The following is a 22,566-nucleotide window of genomic DNA, read 5'->3' on the forward strand; positions in this document are numbered from 1 at the left end:
AAATCTTCATGAGAGTCATAAAAGAAGAAAACATAAGCAAAAATTCAACAAGTTATACATATAGGATTTGCAAATACATCTGTGAAAAAAGTAAATGAAAAAATTAAATGAGAAAAAACAGACAATAGCATGAGAATAGAAAATCACAGGCTGATTTATTAACTGGAGATGCATAAAATAGCAAACCAAATTCATCATTATAATAAAAAAAAAACTCATAACCAAATTGAATTTGTCCCACAAATGCAAGGACAGTTTAATAATATAAAATCTATTTTCATCATTTGACCTTAATTATAATTAAAATAAATGGAGGAAAAACATCAGATTATTACAATAGACAAGAAAAATTATCTGAAAAAATTCAGTATACCCATTCATGATACAAATATCTAGCAAAAGCTATGGAACCAAACAAAGTACCCTACAACACATAAATGGATAAAGAAACTGTGGTATATACACACAATGGAATATTACTCAGCCATAAAGAAGAAGGAAATTATGGCATTTGCTGGTAAATGGATGGAATTGAAGGCGATCATGCTAAGTGAAATAAGTCAATCCCATAAAACCAAAGATTGAATTTTCTCTCTGACAATGCAGATGCTAATACACAATGGGGGGGGGGGGATAGAAATTCATTGAATTAGATAAAGGGGAATGAAGAGGGGGTAGAAATAGGAAAGAAGGTAAAATGAATAAGACATAACATTCCTATGTTCATATATGAATACATAACCAATGTAGTTCCACATCATGTACAACCACAAGAATGGGAAGTTATTCTCCATATATGTATTATACATCAAAAAATACCCTACTGTCATGTATATCTAAAAAGTACAAATAATAAAAATAGAATCTCTAGCAAGACTTCTCTTTAAGAATGGTAGATTAAAAATGTTTACCTCTGCTCTTTCTCTCAAATCCTACTAAAATAATGCTAGTTTTATTATTTTAATCATTGTTTTCTTACATTAACAAAAGTACAATATCAGATGTGTAAGGCTATTTTCTGTAGGACTGTTTCTAGTAACTGCTAGAATGGAAATAACAGCTGTCCATCAATAAAGGAACAGTTGAATACAGATGCTGCATCTACATCTACACAATGGAATAGTCATAACTATAAAATAAATGAAGGAAAATTTCAGCCTACTGCTACAGTCTTCACCAGGTTGACCTTTAAAAGAGGGTAAATATAAGGATTTGGGGGTCTACTTCAGTGGTAAAGTGTCTGTCCAGTATGCATTAGGCTTTAGGTTCAATTCCTAGCACTGCCAAGAAAGGGGGGGATATAAAATTGTATCTGTTTTGTTATAGTTTTTAAAAGGATAAGGCAAAAACTAATTTAAAATGTTAACCTGGAAGCAAAGAAAGTGATAGACCTAGAAGGTAGATTATTCAGAAAGTCTTACACTGAAGGTCAGATCTTGGGGCCATGTAAATGTCTTAAACATTTGTGAAATAAAATAAAACAAAATAAAAATGGATAAAAGGGCAATCCCTAAAAATAAAAAAATAAAACTAATGAACCTAATGATAAGGTAGTGGTTTATGCACACAGAGAGAATTACCTCAAATGACAATAAGGCAGAGTAACAGATCCCTAAGAGGATATATCCTAGAGATGAAACAAATTGTCATACTGGCATTATGTTGAAACTATTAAGAGTGGAAGACTGAAATAAACAAGGAATTGTTAATGTCACTAAAAAATAAGGTTTTCCACATAAGAGACACAAATATAAAATCAAAGAAATTAAGTTGAAGTCCTTACTCATTTCTATTTTGTGTATGTTTTGCTTGACTGTGTATGTTTAAATAAAACAGCTAAATGACAGAAGTGACAAACACATAAGGCGCTGAATCTTGATTACAGCAAGGTATGTAACTGAGGCCCCTGTGATACACCTATGCAAGAAAGTTCAGCATTAATACAGTTAAATTGGAAGTTTATTAAATACCAAAGAATGTTAAATAAGTGTTAACTACTGTAAATTAATGTGCAACAGGAAGGAGGTGGCATGCCACAGGGCTCTTTCATCCCTAACTTTTCTCAATATTCTTATGAAAGACAAAAATATATGGAAAAGAGAAGAAAACTGAAAGGGACACTACACCATGAATAATGGAATTCAAAGAGGTTTTAATAAGCTGCAAGACAAACTAAAATGAATATGAAGTTCACTTAGAATAAAAATTAAAAGTCCTGAATTTATATTCAAAACTCAGTTATGTAAGGATGTGGTAGGGAGTACACTTTGACAAGAATCCAAGTAACAAGATCTGAAAGTTCACCACAATCTTGGTATAAGCCAAAAGTATGTGTTCCTACAGCAAAAAACTACAGCAATCTTGAAAAACATGGCATCTATAACAAAGGAAGCATTTGTTTCCCTATAATCTGAACAAGTTAAACCACACAAGGACAAGTTCATCCATTTCAGGAAAACAGAATTTGAAATGGAAAAACTTACATAAATAGGAATTGGCAATATTTTATCCAGTTCTGTAGTTCTCTAACCCTAACACTGCCCCCAAAAGCCTACCATTCCTCCACTAGTGCAGATCTTTAAAGAATCTCTCTAATAGTTTATTCACTTGATCCCATGTTCAAGAAAAACACTAACACTGACTGGGTGTGACTGACTGACAAAGTGATACAGCAGTCATGTGATGTTTGGTGTTCTGATACAGAACCATAAAGCTACCAACTTCTACTGTCAGTACCCCCACAATCCTCAGCCCCTCCATATTACCTATGTGTGTGACTACTTTCCTCAAAATACTATAGACTCCGTATTGACAGGTACTAGCAGAATGCCAGCAAGCATTATAGATTTTTTAACTAAGGGGAAAAAAATGGGGCATGCAGCATGGTTAATGCATCACTGAGCTGCAAGACATCTGATTCAGCCATTTCACTGTGAAGAGATGAGACCAAGAAAGAAATACTGATTTACATAGTACATTTGTCACAGTATTTGAATTAAATTGAATTTTTATCACTAAAGCTACTAAGTCTAATGCAGATACATTAACTATTCAAAGATAATGAAATTTTAAAATGAAAAAAAATTGAACAATGAGAAATAGTTTCTCCCTTATCCAAACATGAGACTAAAAACTTCTAAGACTGAAAAGATATGGCACAAAAAACACTAAACATTTCTGATTATAATATAAATTATTAAATCCTTTAAGCAAGTAATTTGGGGATCTCCATACTCTGGAGATAATAGTATTATGCAGGATAATAGTAAAAAGAAAAAGTAAACCTCATCATAAAGATATTCATCAAATTGAAAAACATATAACAAATTCAGGATCCTATTAATTAAAGGAACAGCAAGTAAATATCCTATTTTATATGGTGTTGTATAATCATTAAATGTTTATTACTACTTATTATTACTGTTTATTACTGTTTCCATTTAATATCAATAACAATACGCTGCACACATAAATTGGTCGCCCCCACCTCCGCTGAGCAATAAGTTTCATGGATTATTAAGTGAATCTAAAATGTCTGGAACATCTCTAATTTCTACCAACTAATGTCAACACAAACTAAAGATATATTATGAAGCATAAAAATCAGAAAAAAACATATAATACTCACTGGTAAAATTCTAAAGCACATTCTCTCCCAAGCCCCTCATTAAACAATCAATCTAGGTATTGATGTGAAATGATTCTGCATTTGTAATTTAAATCTTTTATAATACTAAATTTACCTGGGTGAGCCCACTCTAATCACACAAGAACATAAAAAGCAGAGTTTTCTCCAGCTAGTAACAGAAAGGAAAATCAAAGGTCTAATGCATGAGGGATTGTTACTGGCTTTGAAGACTGAGGGCCATATGAGGAGAAATCCAGGTAACTCTAAGAGCAAAGAACGAGTCACCACTAAGAGTCAGCAAGGAAACAGGCATCTCAGACATACAATCACAAGGAACTACATTCACCACCTGAATGCAGCAGGAAGCATATTCCTCCACAGACCTTCAGATGAGAACCCAACCCAGTGAACTCTTCTAATTTTTGCCTTACAAGACCCTGAGCAAAGAACCCAGTTAAGCCAGGGAAGACTACAGAGATTTAAAAAAAAAAAAGGTATTATTTTTAGCCCCTAAATTTGTGATTTCTTATACAGAACACAAGTATTTTCAAGGTGGTCCTCTAAGACCACAGGGACTCCTAAGTGATCCGAGGCTCTGGGTGCTCCTTTACCTCTCAGGCAATCATGACTCTTTTCCCAGGACCATGATGCCACCCCTTGGAAGCTCTTGCATCCAGTACTCCACTGAATGCACTGACTTCAGGCTCCAAAACCTCCTGCTCACATCTGAAGGCAAAACCTGGAAGAAAGAACAAATTCTGCAGGCGGGATAGGGATAGGTCATCAGTGTGAAGGATCCAGATCTGACTCAGTACCTAACAGCCAGCTCTCCTCTCTCCCTTGCAACCCTATATTCCAAGTGTAAAAGTTACAGGCTGTTCTATATCTAACTTTGCAACACTCAAAAACATTGTTCTTATCCTTTAACGGAAGGAAAGCGGAATTCTCTTCTCAATGGAAACATAATTTTCTATTCCCCTCTCTAAGGTGTCCTTATGCTATGCCCGCCACCCAGTCTTCTTCAGAAATCTCTTTCTTCTAATGAATCCAATGACTCCTTTACCTACGTATGACACATTCTAGGATGCACAAAGGAGAATACTCAGTTTTCTCTGTACTAGAACACCTTAATAATAAGGTAGAATACTTATGATAAGTAGAAAAGAAGGATATACAAAATTATACATTGCTCCGATCATAAAAAATCATGGTCACCATTCATATTCCAGCACACACAGGTAATCCCAGCTACTCTGGAAGCTGAGGCAGAAAGATTCACAAGTACAAGGTCAGCCTGAGCAATAGAGGGAGGCCTGTCTTGAAATAAAAAATAAACAGGGCTGAGAATATAGGTAAGTGGTAGAGCACTCCTGAGTTCAATACTTGGTACCACCAAATTTTTTTTAAAAATCATATTTCCAGACGTAATGGGAAAAGGGGACATATCAACAAAGCAACACTCTTTGAAACTAACAAGTTGGAGTCATCTGTATAAGAAAAACATGCTTACATGAATGTTATCTTTAAAACTCTGCACTGTAAGAAGCCTTAAAGGAAATATACCAATGTAATGTCATCACGGTAGAAAATGGAATTATATGAGTGACTTTTTCACTTTTCTGCATAATCTATATGTTTGCTTTGATAAACAAAGTCTGAAACAATGAGAGAGGAGAGGAAAGGAAAAAGAAAAAGAAAGAAAAAGCAAGGAAGCTAGATAGCCTCTTTTCCTTTGCAGATTACCCTACAGAAACTATTGGTAAATGCCTAACCATTTCTCATAAATAAATGAGATTAGATAAGTCTATATAACTCAATTTGAAAAACTACAGGCTTTTTCAAGATGGCGGACTAGAGGGTGGCGGCATTTCATGTTGCTCCAGGGCTCTGGATTCTAAAGAGGAGATATTGAGAGACGTGGGACCAACTCAAAGCAGCCAGGTGAGTCTCTCGCGTAGGGGAGGCGTCCAGGATGGGGCGGTCGTCCCGGAACACATTGAACATTGTGAAGTAGAGCTGCCCAGCGAGACACCCCTCCCCCCGCTGGAGCAGTGAACACGGACAACTGGGAGCGTCGGAGAGGAGGCCACTCAGCACAGCGCTTGGACTCGGAGCAACCACTGGGGCTCCGGGCGGTGGCCCAGAGGAGGGGCTGTGAGGAGAGCTGTTTGGACTCACAGCGACCACTCCTGAACGCCAGGGCCTGCCCGGAGGAGGAGGAGGAGGAGGAGGAGGAGGAGGAGGAGGAGGAGGAGGAGGAGGAGGAGGAGGAGCAGCACGGCGAGGCGCCTGGACTCGGAGCAACTGCACTAGAGATACAGGCGGTTGCCAGAGGAGGAGCTGCTCAGCGAGCTGTTTGGACTCAGAGCAACCACTCCTGAATGCCGGGGCCTGCCTGCCCGGAGGAGGAAGCGGAGGAGGAGGAGGAGGAGGAGGAGGGTGGCCGCTTGGATTCGGAGTGACTATACCAGAGATACGGGCGGTTGCCAGAGGAGGAGCTGCGTAGTGAGCTGTCTGGACTCAAAGCGACCGTTCCTGAACACCGGGGCCTGCCCGGAGTAGGAGGAGGAGGAGGAGGAGCTTGGTGGGTCGCTTGGACTCGCAGTGACTGCATTGGAGCTCCAGGCGGCTGCTCAGAGTAGGAGGGGAGTGGTGAGTTGTTTGGACTCAAAGCGACCGCTCCTGAACACCGGGGGGCTGACTGGAGGAGAAGCGCGGTGGGTCGCTTGGTCTCGAGTGGCCGCACCAGAGCTCCAGACAGCTGCCCGGAGGAGGTGTGCAGCAGGTCACGTGGACTCAGAGCGAATCAGAGTGACTGCAACTAAACACCAGGGGGACTACCTCGAGGAGGACGAGGAATGGGGCAGGTCACTTGGACTCGGAGTGACTGCCCAGGGCTACAGGCGGTTGGCGGGAGGAGGAGGCACGCAGTGAGTTGCTTGGACTCCTACTGACCGCACCAGAACACCGGGCGGCTGTCTGGAGGAAGAGGCGTGCGGCGGGTCTCTGGGACTCAGAGCGATTGTACGGGGCTCCAGGTGGCTGCTCAGAGGAGGGGCCGCATAGCCAGGCGATTAGGTGCAGAGCAGGGTCCCAGGACCTAGGAGGCTTCTTGGTGGAAGAGCCACACAAAGAAACACTTAGGGGCGGAGCGAAGGTTCCAGGACTGGGGGCAGATTCTCTGAGGAGAGGGAGCCTAAGGAGACTCGTCTGTGAAGGGTGAGACTCGCAGGCCCAGGAGGTAGGGCCAGGCCCCTGGGAACTTTGCAGAGGAAGGCAGCCCAGCCCAGGCGGTAGCTGTAGATTGAGGGGAACCTCAAGGAGGGGAACTGACCAACGAGACCTCCCCACCAGGTGAGTCTTCCCTGCCGGGTGAGGTTTTCCCACAAGGACGGTAAAACCAGAGACACAGGCCCAAACAGGCATTGCCTTAGCCCGCAGCCTAGTTCCCCTTCAGATGACCATTGGTCAACAAGTGGAGGCACCTCTGCCCACTACCAGGGAATATACCCTACCTGAAGGCCACCACCCCTAGAGAGGCAGCTTCCTTGTGGAGCACCGCATTATCAACTTCCTCCAAGACTTCAGCCTACTGAAGACTAAGAGGGGATATACTAGAAATCTTCAGGGACATTATAAGTGAATAGAGGAAAATCTGCAATATCTCAGCGGTCCACTGACACCTGAACAATATGAGAAAACAAGGGAAGAAAATGCCCCAAACGAATCTAGATGTTACATCAATAAAACCCAATGACAGCATGGCAGAAGAAATGACAGAAAAGGAGTTCAGAATGTACATAATTAAAATGATCAGGGAAGCAAACGATGAGATGAAAGAGCAAATGCAGGCACTGAAAGATGAGATGAAAGAGTAAATGCAGGCATTAAATGAGCGCACCAATCAACAGTTAAAAGAGCAAATACAGGAAGCAAAAGATCATTTCAATAAAGAGTTAGAGATATTGAAAAAAAAAAACAGAAATCCTTGAAATGAAGGAAACAATAAACCAAATTAAGAACTCCATAGAAAGCATATCCAATAGGATAGAACACCTGGAAGACAGAACCTCAGACATTGAAGACAAAATATTTAACCTTGAAAACAAAGTTGAACAAACAGAGAAGATGGTAAGAAATCATGAACAGAATCTACAAGAACTATGGGATATCATGAAAAGGCCAAATTTAAGAATTATTGGGATTGAGGAAGGCTTAGAGAAACAAACCAAAGGAATGAACAATCTATTCAATGAAATAATATCAGAAAATTTCCCAAATCTGAAGAATGAAATGGAAAATCAAGTTCAAGAGGCTTATAGGACTCCAAATACACAAAATTACAACAGACCCACACCAAGGCACATTATAATGAAAATACCTAACATACAAAATAAAGACAGAATTTTGAAGACTGTGAGAGAAAAGAACCAAATTACATTCAGGGGAAAACCAATACGGATATCAGCAGATTTTTCAATCCAGACCCTAAAAGCTAGAAGGGCCTGGAACAACATTTTTCAAGCTCTGAAAGAAAATGGATGCCAACCAAGAATCTTATACCCAGCAAAACTTACCTTCAAATTTGACAATGAAATAAAATCCTTCCATGATAAACAAAAGCTAAAGGAATTTACAAAAAGAAAGCCAGCATTACAGAACATTCTCAGCAAAATATTCCATGAGGAAGAGATGAAAAACAAAGAAGCAAATCAGCAAAGGGAGGAAGTATCCTAAAGGAATTGTCAAATAAAGGAGAAACCAAGTCGTGTCAAATAAATAAATAAATAAAGTTTAAAAACTGAACCAAATGACCCGGAAACCAAATCATATCTCAATAATAACCCTGAATGTTAATGGCCTGAATTCATCGTTCAAAAGACAAAGACTGGCAGATTGATTAAAAAGAAAGATCCAACAATATGTTGCCTGCAAGAGATTCACCTCATAGAAAAAGATACCCATAGACTAAAGGTGAAAGGATGGGGAAAAACATACCATGCACATGGACTCAGCAAAAAAGCTGGAGTATCCATCCTCATTTCAGATAATGTGGACTTCAAGCCAAAGTTAGTCAGAAGGGATAAACTTCATACTGCTTGAGGGAAGCATAAATCAGCAAGATATAACAATCATAAACATCTATGCCCCAAACAGTGGCTCATCCATGTATGTCAAACAAATCCTTCTCAATTTCAGAAGCCAAACAGAACATAACACAATAATACTAGGTGATTTTAACACACCTCTCTCACCATTGGACAGATCTTCCAAACATAAATTAAAAAAAGAGACCACAGATCTCAATAACACAATCAATAATTTAGACTTAACGGACATTTATAGAATATACCATCCAACCAAGAGTGAATACACTTTCTTCTCAGCAGCACATGGATCCTTCTCTAAAATAGACCATATAGTAGGCCACAAAGCTAATGTTAGCAAATACAAGAAGATAGAGACACTACCTTGTATTCTATCAGATCATAATGGATTAAAGTTAGAAATAAATGAAAGAGTAAAAAACAGAAACTATTCCAACACCTGGAGATTACCAATATGCTATTATATGATGAATGGATAACAGAAGATATTAGGAAGGAAATTAAAAAATTCTTAGAGGTAAATGAGAACAAAGAAACATCATATCAAAATCTCTGGGACATTATGAAAGCAGTACTTAGAGGGAAATTTATTTCATGGAGCGCATTTAATAAAAGAAGTAAAACTCAACAAATAAACGACCTAACACTACAGCTCAAAGCCCTAGAAAAAGAAGAACAGAACAGCACCAAAAGTAGTAGAAGACAGGAAATAGTTAATATCAGAGCTGAAATCAATGAAATTGAAACAAAAGAAACAATACAAAAAATTGACAAAATAAATAGTTGGTTCTTTGAAAAACTAAACAAAATTGATAAACCTTTAGCCACACTAACAAAGAGAAGACGAGAGAAAACCCAAATCACTAAAATTCAGAATGAACAAGGAAATATCACAACAGACACGAGTGAAATACAAAACATAATTAGAAGCTATTTTGAAAATCTATACTCCAAAAAATAGGAAATTTTGAAGACATCAACAGGTTTCTAGAGACATATGAATTGCCTAAACTGAACGAGGAGGACATACACAATTTAAATAGACCAATTTCAAGTACTGAAATAGAAGAAGTCATCAAAAGCCTACCAACAAAGAAAAGTCCAGGACCAGATGGGTTCTCAGCCGAGTTCTACAAAACCTTTAAAGAAGAGCTCATTCCAATACTTCTCAAAGTATTCCATAAAATAGAAGAGGAGGGAACCCTCCCAAACTCATTCTATGAAGCCAATATCACACTGATACCTAAACCAGACAGAGACACATGGAGGAAAGAAAATTTCAGACCAATATCCCTAATGAACATTGACGTAAAAATTCTCAACAAAATTTTAGCAAATCGCATACAAAAACATATTAAAAAGATAGTGCACCATGATCAAGTGGGTTTCATCCCAGGGATGCAAGGTTGGTTCAACATCTGGAAATCAATAAATGTAATTCACCGTATCAATAGACTTAAAGTCAAGAATCACATGATTATTTCAATAGATGCAGAAAAAGCATTTGATAAAATACAACACCCCTTCATGCTCAAAACACTAGAAAAAACAGGGATAGTGGGAACATTCCTTCACATTGTAAAGGCCATTTATGCTAGGCCCATGGCTAATATCATTCTAAATGGTGAAAAACTGAAAGCATTCCCCCTAAAAACTGGAACAAGGCAGGGATGCCCTCTTTCACCACTTCTATTCAACATCGTTCTTGAGACTCTAGCCAGAGCAATTAGACAAACCAAAGAAATTAAAGGGATACGAATTGGAAAAGAAGAACTCAAACTATCCCTGTTTGCTGATGATATGATTATATACTTAGAGGAACCAGGAAATTCCACCAGAAAACTTTTAGAACTCATAAGTGAATTCAGTAAAGTAGCAGGTTACAAGATCAATGCTCATAAATCTAATGCATTTTTATACATAAGTGATGAATCTTTGGAAAGAATAATCAGGACAACTACCCCATTCATAATAGCCTCGAAAAAAATAAAATACTTGGGAATCAATCTCACAAAAGAGGTGAAAGACCTCTACAATGAGAACTACAGTACACTAAAGGAAGAAATTAAAGAAAACCTTAGAAGATGGAAAGATCTCCCATGTTCTTGGATAGGAAGAATTAATATTGTCAAAATGGCCATACTACCTAAAGTGCTATACAGATTCAATTCAATTCCAATTAAAATCCCAATGACGTACCTTACAGAAATAGAGCAAGCAATTATGAAATTCATCTGGAAGAATAAGAAACCCAGAATAGCTAAAGCAATCCTTAGCAGGAAGAGTGAAACAGGGGGTATTGCAATACCAGATCTTCAACTCTACTACAAAGCAATAGTAACAAAAACGGCATGGTATTGGTACCAAAATAGAAAGGTAGATCAATGGTACAGAATAGAGGACATGGACACCAACCCAAATAAATACAATTTTCTCATACTAGACAAAGGGGTCAAAAATATGCAATGGAGAAAAGATAGCCTCTTCAACAAATGGTGCTGGGAAAACTGGAAATCCATATGCAACAGAATCAAACTAAACCCATATCTCTCACCATGCACGAAACTAAACTCAAAATGGATTAAGGACCTCAGAATCAGACCAGAGACCCTGCATCTTATAGAAGAAAAAGTAGGTCCAGATCTTCAACATGTCGGCTTAGGACCAGACTTCCTCAACAGGACTCCCATAGCACAAGAAATAAAAGCAAGAATCAATAACTGGAATAGATTCAAACTAAAAAGCTTTCTCTCAGCAAAGGAAACTATCAGCAATGCGAAGAAAGAGCCTACATAGTGGCAGAAAATCTTTGCCAGTCATACTTCAGATAGAGCACTAATCTCCAGAATCTATAAAGAACTCAAAAAACTCTACACCAAGAATGCACATAATCCAATCAACAAATGGGCTAAGGAAATGAATAGACACTTCACAGAAGAAGATCTACAAGCAATCAACAAACATATGGAAAAATGTTCAACATCTCTAGTAATAAGAGAAATGCTAATCAAAACTACCCTAAGGAAAAAAAAAAAAAAAAACTACCCTAAGATTCCATCTCACCCCAATTAGAATGGCGATTATCAAGAATACAAGCAACAACAGGTGTTGGCAAGGATGTGGGGAGAAAGGTACACTCATACATTGCTGGTGGGGCTGCTAATTAGTGCAGCCACTCTGGAAAGCAGTGTGGAGATTCCTTAGAAAACTTGGAATGGAACCACCATTTGACCCAGCTATCCCACTCCTTGGCCTATACCCAAACGACTTAAAATCAGCATACTACAGAGATACAGCCATATCAATGTTCATAGCTGCTCAATTCACAATAGCCAGACTGTGGAACCAACCTAGATGTCCTTCAATTGATGAATGGATAAAGAAACTGTGGTATATATATATATACACAATGGAATATTACTCAGCCATAAAGAATGATAAAATTATGGCATTTGCAGGCAAATGGATGAAATTGGAGAATATCATGCTAAGTGAGATAAGCCAATCTCAAAAAGCCAAAGGACGAATGATATCGCTAATAAGTGGATGATGACTCATAATGGGGGGAGGGAAGGGTTAGTGTTAGGGTTAGAGTTAGGGTTAGGGAGGGGGGCAAGAATGGAGGAAGGAAGGACTGTATAGAGGGAAAAGAGGGGTGGGAGGGGTGGGGGGAAGGGAAAAAATAACAGAATGAATCAAACAACATTATCCTATGTAAATTTATGATTACACAAATGGTATGCCTTTACGCCATGTACAAACAGAGAAACAACATGTATCCCATTTGTTTACAATAAAAAAAAGAAAAAGAAAAACTACACATTCATATTTATAGTCAATTTAGGAAAGAACAAGAATAAAAAAGCTTCTCTGATGATATGTATCCATGTTAAGTAGTAAAAGAAATTTTTTTGGTTAATCACTGAGTCAAATTATGAGTAACTTGTGGAAGCCAGAACCATCCTGAAGAGTCTTCTCAAAGCAGAATAAGAGAGGGAGAAATACCCTAGCTCTTCTCCTCTTCCTACACTCCAGTCTTTTACCAGCACCTCCTATTCGCCAAACTTCACCAGAAGTCCACTGACGAGAGATTCAGAAATATAAGGATTTAAATCAGCAATGTAGGCACGGCTTCCTACAGTAGAAAACAGAGCAGGATGTCAGGAAATACCAACCCCTGATCCATAACATCTATTACTAAAACTTGAAGAAATAGTTACTTATATAACACATGTTAATTTATATAAAATGCCCCCTATTTTGATAAGGCCTAGTGGTCAAATAACACGTCTTTTTCTTTCTCTCTCTCTCTCTCTTCCCCCCCCAAAAAAATGAGTAGTTAATACATTATGAAGAATATTAAGAATAATAATATCATGGAACACCCATTCACAAAGGACACCTAAAATCAATCAATTTAACAGTGTACTACTACCAAAGTGGTCCAGGAATGTCCTTTTCTTCAAGAAAACCCCACTATAATATGCATGGAGAAAGGAGTCTCAATCAAAGTCATCTTTATGTATGAGACTAGCAAATAACATCTTAAAATATGCCAGGGGGGGGGAAATGATGACTTTTTGTCACTTTTCACTTTTATTCTCTTCAGCAGATTCAAATTTCATTCACTGCATTATCTGTATCACTCAACATGTGACAGAGGGCAAAGCACTTTAAGACTAGTGTTATATAGTATATTTCTTGATATTTATGATGAAAAGTGACATTTCTGCCTAAAATGTAGACGTATGGGGGAAATTTCTGGCCTTTTAAACTACCAAGACACAATAAACAATAGGAAAAAATTGTATGAGCTGTCTGTATATTGATAGAACTACACACATACACATGATCAACCAGATAAATGAATTATTATACAAAATCTGTGCTATCAAGAAAGACCATAGGACTGACTGTCCGTTTCCATACTCAACCAGTTTAACCACAGGAAACACATCAAGGAATCTCTGACATAGCCTATGTAAAATAGAAGCTTTTAAATTATAATTAGTTTAAATGTTGTCTCCTTTCTTACCCAGGAAGAGACAAACGGGGGAAAAATCAATAATAATTATCTCAATACCATAGAAGAGATAAATTTCCTAAACCTATAGTCTATCATTCTAAGTAATAATATCACTGAGATGATCCTTAAAGAATGTCACAAAGAAATTCAATCTACAAGTTATCTGTCTGAATATTTTCAGAAGAATTTTGATACAACAAATATACTTAATGCTAAGCATAAGTCATATAACATTTTTTTCACTTATTTAGAAGGTACTTTGCAATTTTACAATTCTCTACAAAAATCATCACCATGCAGTACTAAGGAAAAAAATTAAACTTTTTTAAGTTTATCATGTGTATCATGAGATCAAATAAGAGTTTCCATAAAATAATAACAATTACTTAAGCAACACTTCCTAAATCAAATCTATGAATGTTGCTTAGAGTTCTCTCAACAGCATTATTGACCTACATCATACTTGATAACAAGATTAGCAACTTTACTAAAAGAAATGCTTCAAATATATGAAAATGCAAGTTCTGCACTGAAAAATAATGGTAAAAGGGTATACATTTCCTGTCTTAATGTCTGAACACCACAGACTGGGCCCAGAAACACATTCTCCAATGAGTTACCCAGGATCATCAATGTGTAAATGCTAAAAAACAAAAATAGGAATAGATTTAAATCCCTGAATAATTCAGACAGCACGCAAATAGTCATAAGTTAACTACATAGTTATTCCTATCTTGACTGGGAATAAAAGGTACGAAGATCAGAGTAAAAAGAACTAACAAATATTATTTCTAAAAGTGGTCATAAAACTAACTCTTTTGCAGCAAAAGAATTACCTTCAGGTTTTCTTCTACTAGAAAATATCTCCTCAGAGAGACCAGTTAACAACAGGGAAAAATTATTCAGAGGCAATGCTTAAAATAACTTGAGAAAAATTATTAGCAAGCACCATAAGTATGATTACTACAGCTCTTCTGGTAGGCAATAATAGCTGGATTACCAACCAATAGTAACATTTACATTATTAGCAAAACTTTTTTTTCAGGGAGGGGGGATGCCAAGGAGTGAACACAGGGGGTTTAACACTGAGCCAATTCCTAAACCTTTTTGTTTTTTTGGTTTTTTTGAGATAGGGTCTCACATAACTATGTTCCTTAGAGCCTCAATAAATTGCTAAGGCTGGCTTTGAACTTGCAATCATCTTGCCTCAGCTCCCTGATTACAGGCATATGCCACTACGTCCAGCTAGCAAAACTTTTAAATATCCAGAAATAAATACTTTTCTATAACTGAGATTAATCCCTTCCTTTACCTCATTCCCATTTGCCCTGATCCATGAAGAATTTCATTTGTTTAGAAGATAATTGGTTTCAATAATGTCTGTGATCTTATCATATGTTTTATATAAAGGTTCCTAGGAAAATTTAAGAATGGTGTACTATTATCTCTGCAGGTACTTTGTTAAGGTAGATTCTTGTTCGTTTTCAATGCTCCTAGAAAATGATACTGATCAGTATTTACAACTGCACAGTTTTAATATACTAGATCTATTAATAAAAATTTGCATATATTTATATACTATAAAAATATAAATTCTGAAATAAAAGTATGAACAGAAAAAGAACCACAAATGAGATGTTTAATTGGCAAAATTTATATTAAAGAAATAGATTCTAGACTAACCAATGTTGTTCAAGACTTATAAAAATTAGTATTCCTCGAATATTTTGTTTTAAAAAAAATTTAAAGCTATGTAGTGAATTCTCCCATACATATAACACCAGATCACCTAAGCCTTATACAGCATAATTGTGAAATGTAGTTTTCTGTCTACTAATTGACAATAAAATGATCTTTAAGCACTGACTCAATTTCATACAAGTCACTTAATATGTATGTCAGAACTCTCAATACTGCATTAATTATCTTCAATAATTAACACCACTTGATTCACACCAGAGAATTTCCATAATCTTCAGCCAGAACAGTATGCACCATCGAAGAGGATGGGGTAGAGTTTGTAGTTGTTTACTGAACAGCTCTGAGTATACTGGCAAATATCCAAAACCCAAACTTTGCATATTAACCAATGGTTGCATTTGTGAGTATTCACAAAGCAACAGTTACATAAAACATTCAGCTTTCATAAGCTGTAAGATGATAAACATCATCAATTCCTCTGAATTAAAAATCACCCATCAATCAAAACTAAACTGTTACACATCCCACTGTAATTAAAGAGCTCAAGATACTCATTTTCAGAACATTTGCAAAGATTTTTCCTTTTATGCAAACTCCAAATGTTTTTATAAGTTGATGAGTAGAAGGAATCAATCTAAGTACTATAGAGTAGATGCTTATCTGTCCAAGGAGCAATAAACAAAATATTTCTTCAAGATAATTCAGGAAGAAATAACCCATGTTCTATCAACTTCTGTTCCTCCCTTGAAAGTAAGCAATACAGCAGGAAACAGTCCAAATACAAAGGGCTACTTGTGATAATCTGAGAAAAATGTACCAATTGTCTCATTTTTGTCAAAAAAAAGGGGGAGAGGGACAAAAGAGAAATTAGAAAGCTCCTATTAATGTCCAACAAATAAAATAAAGAAGCAGAAAAAGTCAAGGCATTTTCAAGGAAAAGAAAGTCATTCGATCTGTATGAAGAATAAAAATTTCACTTATTCTACAAATATTTACTGAGAATTTACTGTAACACGCACAGAGAAGAAAGCAGTAACCAACCAGAAACGATAGTCTCTGTCCTCATGAAGCTTACAACCTAATGGAAAAGACAACATATAAATATTCAGTATATGTAAATACCATAGAGAAAATCAGAGCAGAGTACGAAAGAGAAAGAAGGGCAGGGTTATTTGTTTATTTAAGATGGTAAGGGCAACACTTAATATCTGAACTGGAGATCTATTAGAAGTAAGGGAGTAAACCTTGCTGATGATTTGGGGAAAGCACTTTCTGGGCAAAGGAACATAAATACCAAAGCCCTGATGGGAAAGAATGCTTGACATATTTGAGAAAACAAAATTTTTAACTGTAAAGTTAAAAAAGAGAAGACTCATTTTAGGGAACAGCAAAGATGAGATCAGTGAAAATCTGTAGTTCATAGTTGCTACAGGACCTCTAAGTAGTAAATGAATGCTCAGAGGGATAGAGCTAAGAATATGGACATCAAGTGCATAGCAATTAACAGCAAAGACCTGGGAGGGAAGAAGTATAAAAGTAGGAGTACAGAGCCCAGTTGAGCAGAGAAGAGAAGGCAGAGTTTAAAATCTTCAGGAGGTAACCTTCAAAAGTAAATGAGTTTGAGTATGGGCACGTGTGCATGGTGTGTGATAGGGAGAAGCACGCACAAGCTAAATACGTAGAGTTGACAAGGTTGTGTAGTGACAATTTCCATACTTTTTTAAAAAAATCTTCCATATTCTGGAAGTTGAAAGTTCATCACTTGCTTTCAAGACTCCAGTTATTAGAATACTAAACATTTTCAGTCAGAACCATTTCATTTATCAATAAATTTATGTGGTCACACATGACTAGGTTTTAGACCTGAGCCCTGATCACATATTAAATTTAATGACAGAAAAGGAAACTGAAGGGAGAAACTGTTCCTAACAAATTTTTGTTGTTGTTGTTGATGAGAATTAGCAAGAACCATTCTGAGAATATTGAAAAGGCACTCCTCAATTCACACTGCTGCTTGGCACACCACAAACTGCACTATTAAATCACAATTCAATAGCATTTTATTTTCTACACATATTGTGATATCACATATTTTTAAAACATCAATGCACACACACATGATGCAATTCAGTCTTTACTAAGTATTTTCAATACTGAAAATAAAATGAATACAGAAACACCAATATGATGACTCTAAAATGATCAAAACATCAAAGAGCCTTAGACACATAACCTTTTCAGATTTTTTTATGCTACTGTTTAAAAGATCCTACGATGTGAGGCCCTGAGCAAATTAGTGAGACCCTGTCTTAAAAAGTAAAAAAAAGAAAAAAAAAATTTTTAATTTTAAAAAGGCTGGGGCTGTGGCTCAGTGGTTGAGTGTCACTGGGTTCAATACTAGTTACTTAAAAAAAAAAAATCCTACTCTGAATTTACTAAATGATTTCAATATTAAAGTTATAAATAATTTACTTTTAGTAATTTAGAAAAACTCTAAATTTTTATTAGATTTCATTATTGTTTGTTTCTTTGGGGTTGTTTTAAGAGACAAATTCTCACTGTGTTGCCCAGGTTGGCCCAAACTTCTGGATTCAAGTGTTCCTCCTTCCTCAGCCTCTGGAATAGATTAAACTACAGTTACACATCACTACACCCAGCTTAGATTTCTTAAAATACTTATTTAGTTACTGATTTATGAAGAACACCTAATCATAAACCAAGAAAGGACAGAGCCCTATTTTAGGATTTTATTGCTGTTTTGATTTTTAACAAGACTGTATACAAAATTCCTTAAACTCTTAACAAATTCAAAATTTCTGGTACTCCTTTCATCACGTATATAAAAAACTGATATTCTAGTTGCACCACACAAACCAATTAAAATTTTGAAATTAAGGTTTTTTTTTTTTTTTTTTTTTTTTTGGTACCGAGGAGTGGATCCAGGGGTGCTTAACCACTGAGCAACATTCTCAGCCATTTTTTGTATTTTATTTAGAGACAGTCTCACTGAGTGAGTTGATCCTCCTGCCTCAGCCTCCCAAGCTGCTAGGATTATAGGCATATAGCACCATGCCCGATTTGAGTCCTTATATTTATAAAACTTTTCTACACTCAAAAATTGGCTACATGGAATTGTTTTGGGAAAACATTTTATGTGAGTTTCTCTTAAGAATTAATTTCTTTCCCAAAGTGATATTGCACTTTGTTTATTATTGAGAGAATGGTCCTATGGTCCTAAACCTTCTCTTCTCTTACTTAGTGTTTAAAATGAACACAACTTTCTAGAGATATAACCTATCTCTAGTTAGTAAACATCTATAACCTCATTTATATCCTTTCCTTCCTTTCCCGTATACTTTTTGCACTCTGGGAATGCATATTTATTGAGTGTGACTTTTTTTTTTAAATGAAAGAAGGATGACAGCACCTGCCCACAAGGAGCTTACACATTAAGAAACTGCAATATGAAATAAGACAATAACAAGGCATTAATACATGATACAAAAAGGAATTTCCATAGCTGCTTAGATAAATCAGTATGAACTCTAGAAAAGAGAATTCAACAATATCACATATATACTGCATGTGACATTTTAATACAAAGAGAACAGATCGCCACATAAAAACTAATATGACTTTTCATTCCACAAAATCAGTTTATATTTGGCAGATGTCATAAAATTTGTAGGAAAAAATTGTGAAAGATTTTTAAACGGGCAAAAAATATTCTGACTATCCTTTCATGGAATGATGGCAGCTTCAGGGATTACCTGAATTGATAAAGGTATGGGATTTTGTTTATCTTTTGACTTAACAATTCTGTAGAGATGGAAGTTGATCTATAGAAAACTGACAATAACCCAAATAATTTCTATACATAAGAAATGCAAAGTATTTTCAATGGAACTGAACAGTCTTGCATCCATTTGCATGTATTTCAGCATACATGTCTATAAAAAGTGCTTTGGATCTCTGAGCCAGTTTCAACACTTGAGTGATTCCTTTATTAATAAACAAGTTAAATATCTTTAGCATGTATTCATTCTACATTTGTATGAAAGACATGATTATATCCTCTTTTTAACTGAATAAAATGAATACAAAATGATCTCTACCCTTCCAGAAAGGGCAAGTGGGAAGGTGGACATATTCATAATTGATTATATTAATACAATGAGGTAAGTATTATATTACAGATATGAACAGCATACTATGAGAGGAAAAATAAAGCTAATTAAACTAATTTCTTCCCGGAAGGTTTAAGGAAGCTTTCATCTTAAGCTTATCTCTTAAGTTACAATATATTACAAAGAAGGGACCAAATAATTAGGTCAATCCAGCCCACCACCTGTCCTCATCATACAGCCCTTGAGCTAAAAGTAGTTTCACATTTTTAAATGTTTGGTGGGGGGAGTCAAAAGAAGAACGATTATCTAGTGGCATGTGACTATCACATGACACTCAAATAACAAATGTCCATGAATAAGGTTTCATGGAACACAGTCATGCTCATTTTTTAATGTATATTTATGGGCACTTTTGTGCTACAATGAGAAAGATGAGTAGATACAAAAAAGACCATATCTGGCACTCTCATCAATTCACAGGGTTGCCTGGCACACCATAAACTGCATTATTAAATCATAACTCAACGTTTCAGTTTCCACATGTACTGCTGTGCCACATTTTTAAAAATTAATAATACAAACACATCATGTAAAAATAAGAAAAGTGGACTTTAAATGACACACCTGTAATTAACAGAGTAATATCAATTATCTTGTTATCAAGTTAGGTGACAAAGCACTGTGTTTATTATGTAGTGAAATTACAGGAATGCTGAAAGAACAGAAGATACATCAACATTATACTGAACTATGCACTCATCACAATACTCTCCATTCACAGGAAAGCAACACTCAGGAAAATTTAAAAATTCTAAAGCAGAGTGCATTACCATTCAGAATTCTTCACCAAAGCACAAATAACAACAACATTAAAACCTAAGTAAATTTCTCAGTAACTCATTTGACAGCCAAGCAAGGAAAGCCATTTACCAACGGTGAATCCATTAAATTATGTTTTGCAGTGGCAGCCAAAGAAATGTATCAGAAGCTGAGCATGATGGCACACACCTGTAATCCCAGTGGCTTGGGAAGCTGAGACAGGAGAATCATGAGTTCAAAACCATTCTTAGCAAAAGTGAGGCACTAAGCAATTCAGCGAGACCCTGTTTCTAAATAAAATACAAAACAAAGTTGCAGATGTGGCACCATGGTTGAGTACCCCTGAGTTCAATTTCCAGTTACCCCCCCCCAAAAAAAAAGAAACAAAGAAAAAGAGAGAGAGAGAGAGAGAGAGAGAGAGAGAGAGAGAGAGAGAGAGAGAGAGAGAGAGAGAGAGAGAGAGAGAAAGAAAAGTAGGTAGGTATCTGGGAAAAAACAAACTGGTTTAATTATATAAGCCTTTTGGTGAGAACAGTTGCTCAAAGGGTTGGGTATCCAGAAAAAACAAACTGGTTTAACTATATAAGCCTTTTGGTGAGAATAGTTGCTCAAAGGGTTGAGGACTTTGGAGTAACCATTAATAGCCAACTAGAAAAACAGGGCAAATGACTTCAAATGGTTTTCACTGACTCCTTTTTTAAAAAAATATTTTCATCAGTTTTTTATAATTTTATTTTATTTATTTATTTTTTAATGTGGTGCTGAGGATCAAACCCCAGTGCCTCACATGTGCTGCGCAAGTGCCATAATACCACTGATCTACAACACCAGCCCCTTCATTTACTCTAAATGAGTTCAGCTGTTAGTGAGAAGGCACTGTTGAGTTTGAAGTGGTTGAAGAGTTAGCCCCCTATGAACATGGTACATCTACAGAAGAGAGCATTCACAAACAACATGAACAAATATTAATTCAGTACAACATGAACTGTAATCTACTAAGATACATTGTAACTGATTTTAATAATAATATGTGTGGAGCAGAAAAAGGCTTAATTTGACACATTTTCAACTTCCTCTACTGAACACTGAAGTGCTTTGGTAACTAGTTTTTGCTACAAATTTTATATTTCCCAATGAACTTAACCTAAAATTGCAAGGTAAAACAGCTTATATAAGAAATACTGTGATCAAGTCATCTGAATGACAAGTAGTATTCTTAGAATTATAAGTAATCACAAGCTACTGTACATACTTCCCAAGCTAGCAAATGTTAAAATAAGAGGGGAGACTTCATTCCTACACAAATTTGCACTGATTATATTTTCAACCTTAACTACAGGCACAGTAGGATTTTTTAGACCACAATGCAAGTACAAAGTAAATTTCCATATTGCAAACTCCAGTTAATTCTGCAATTGAGGAGTTTTCCATTTAACCTTCGATTGGAAGTCATTAATGCAAAAAGGCAAATACAAAGAGGAGATTCTAACAGAACTCTATAAATGTCATCCAAGTGATGAAAATGCTCAATTAAAATCATATGCTTATGAACTATTTTCATAACTTATCAGAATGAAAAGAAAATGAAATATGTAAAATCTCTTGTCAGCATAATAGATGGACATTTACATTAAATTTTGATGATAAAGAATACTAACTTTGAACCAAAATTATGTAAAATGTTATCTCCCACAAAAAATAATTCCATTGTTATTAACAGACCTAAGTTACAAAAGTTTTAATAAACTAAATAGATAGCTCAAACATATCTTGTGGAAAATAACACTGTTGACTTTTTCAAAAAAAATTCTCAACAAAAACCACTTTTTTAGCAACTCAGTAAACATACATTCCATTCTTCTGGCTAATAAGACCAAAAAGAACTCACATTCTTTGCTCACTCACACTCATTAAAAAAAAAAAAAAAAAAAAAAAAAAAAAAAAAATTGGCTATATCCATTAAAATATATGCAGAATCTAAACAACTCCAACCATATCTACTACCATCCTGATTCAAGCTACCACCACTGTTGACCCTTCTCAGTGGTTTCCTTACTTCCTCTTTTGCCTCCCTGAACTTAAAGCAATAAAATTTCAAGCCAGATCATGTTACTCCTCAGCCAAAAATCCTCTATAGCCTCCATCTAACTCAGTGTT

The 22,566-nt window shown here is 36.2% G+C and overlaps 2 protein-coding genes across 9 annotated transcripts in view; one reads left to right on the forward strand and one right to left on the reverse strand.

Annotated features, from left to right (window-relative positions):
- The window catches only part of KCNJ5 (potassium inwardly rectifying channel subfamily J member 5), a gene marked incomplete at its 5' end in the record, with an annotated part of 310,228 nt that overhangs the window by 218,300 nt on the left and 69,362 nt on the right, over nucleotides 1–22,566 (forward strand). The window lies entirely within an intron of this gene.
- The window catches only part of ARHGAP32 (Rho GTPase activating protein 32), a 288,492-nt gene that overhangs the window by 135,522 nt on the left and 130,404 nt on the right, over nucleotides 1–22,566 (reverse strand). For 2 of the 8 annotated variants that reach the window (XM_079104112.1, XM_079104111.1), the window contains exon 3: nucleotides 4,240–4,367. The exons of the other annotated variants lie outside the window; for them this stretch is intronic. The gene's annotated coding sequence lies outside the window, so the exon portion shown is untranslated. The remainder of the gene's footprint in view (nucleotides 1–4,239; nucleotides 4,368–22,566) is intronic. 8 annotated transcript variants of the gene reach the window in all.

The sequence above is a fragment of the Sciurus vulgaris genome, assembly GCF_902686455.1.
Source record: "Sciurus vulgaris genome assembly, chromosome: 11".
Lineage (NCBI taxonomy): Eukaryota > Metazoa > Chordata > Mammalia > Rodentia > Sciuridae > Sciurus > Sciurus vulgaris.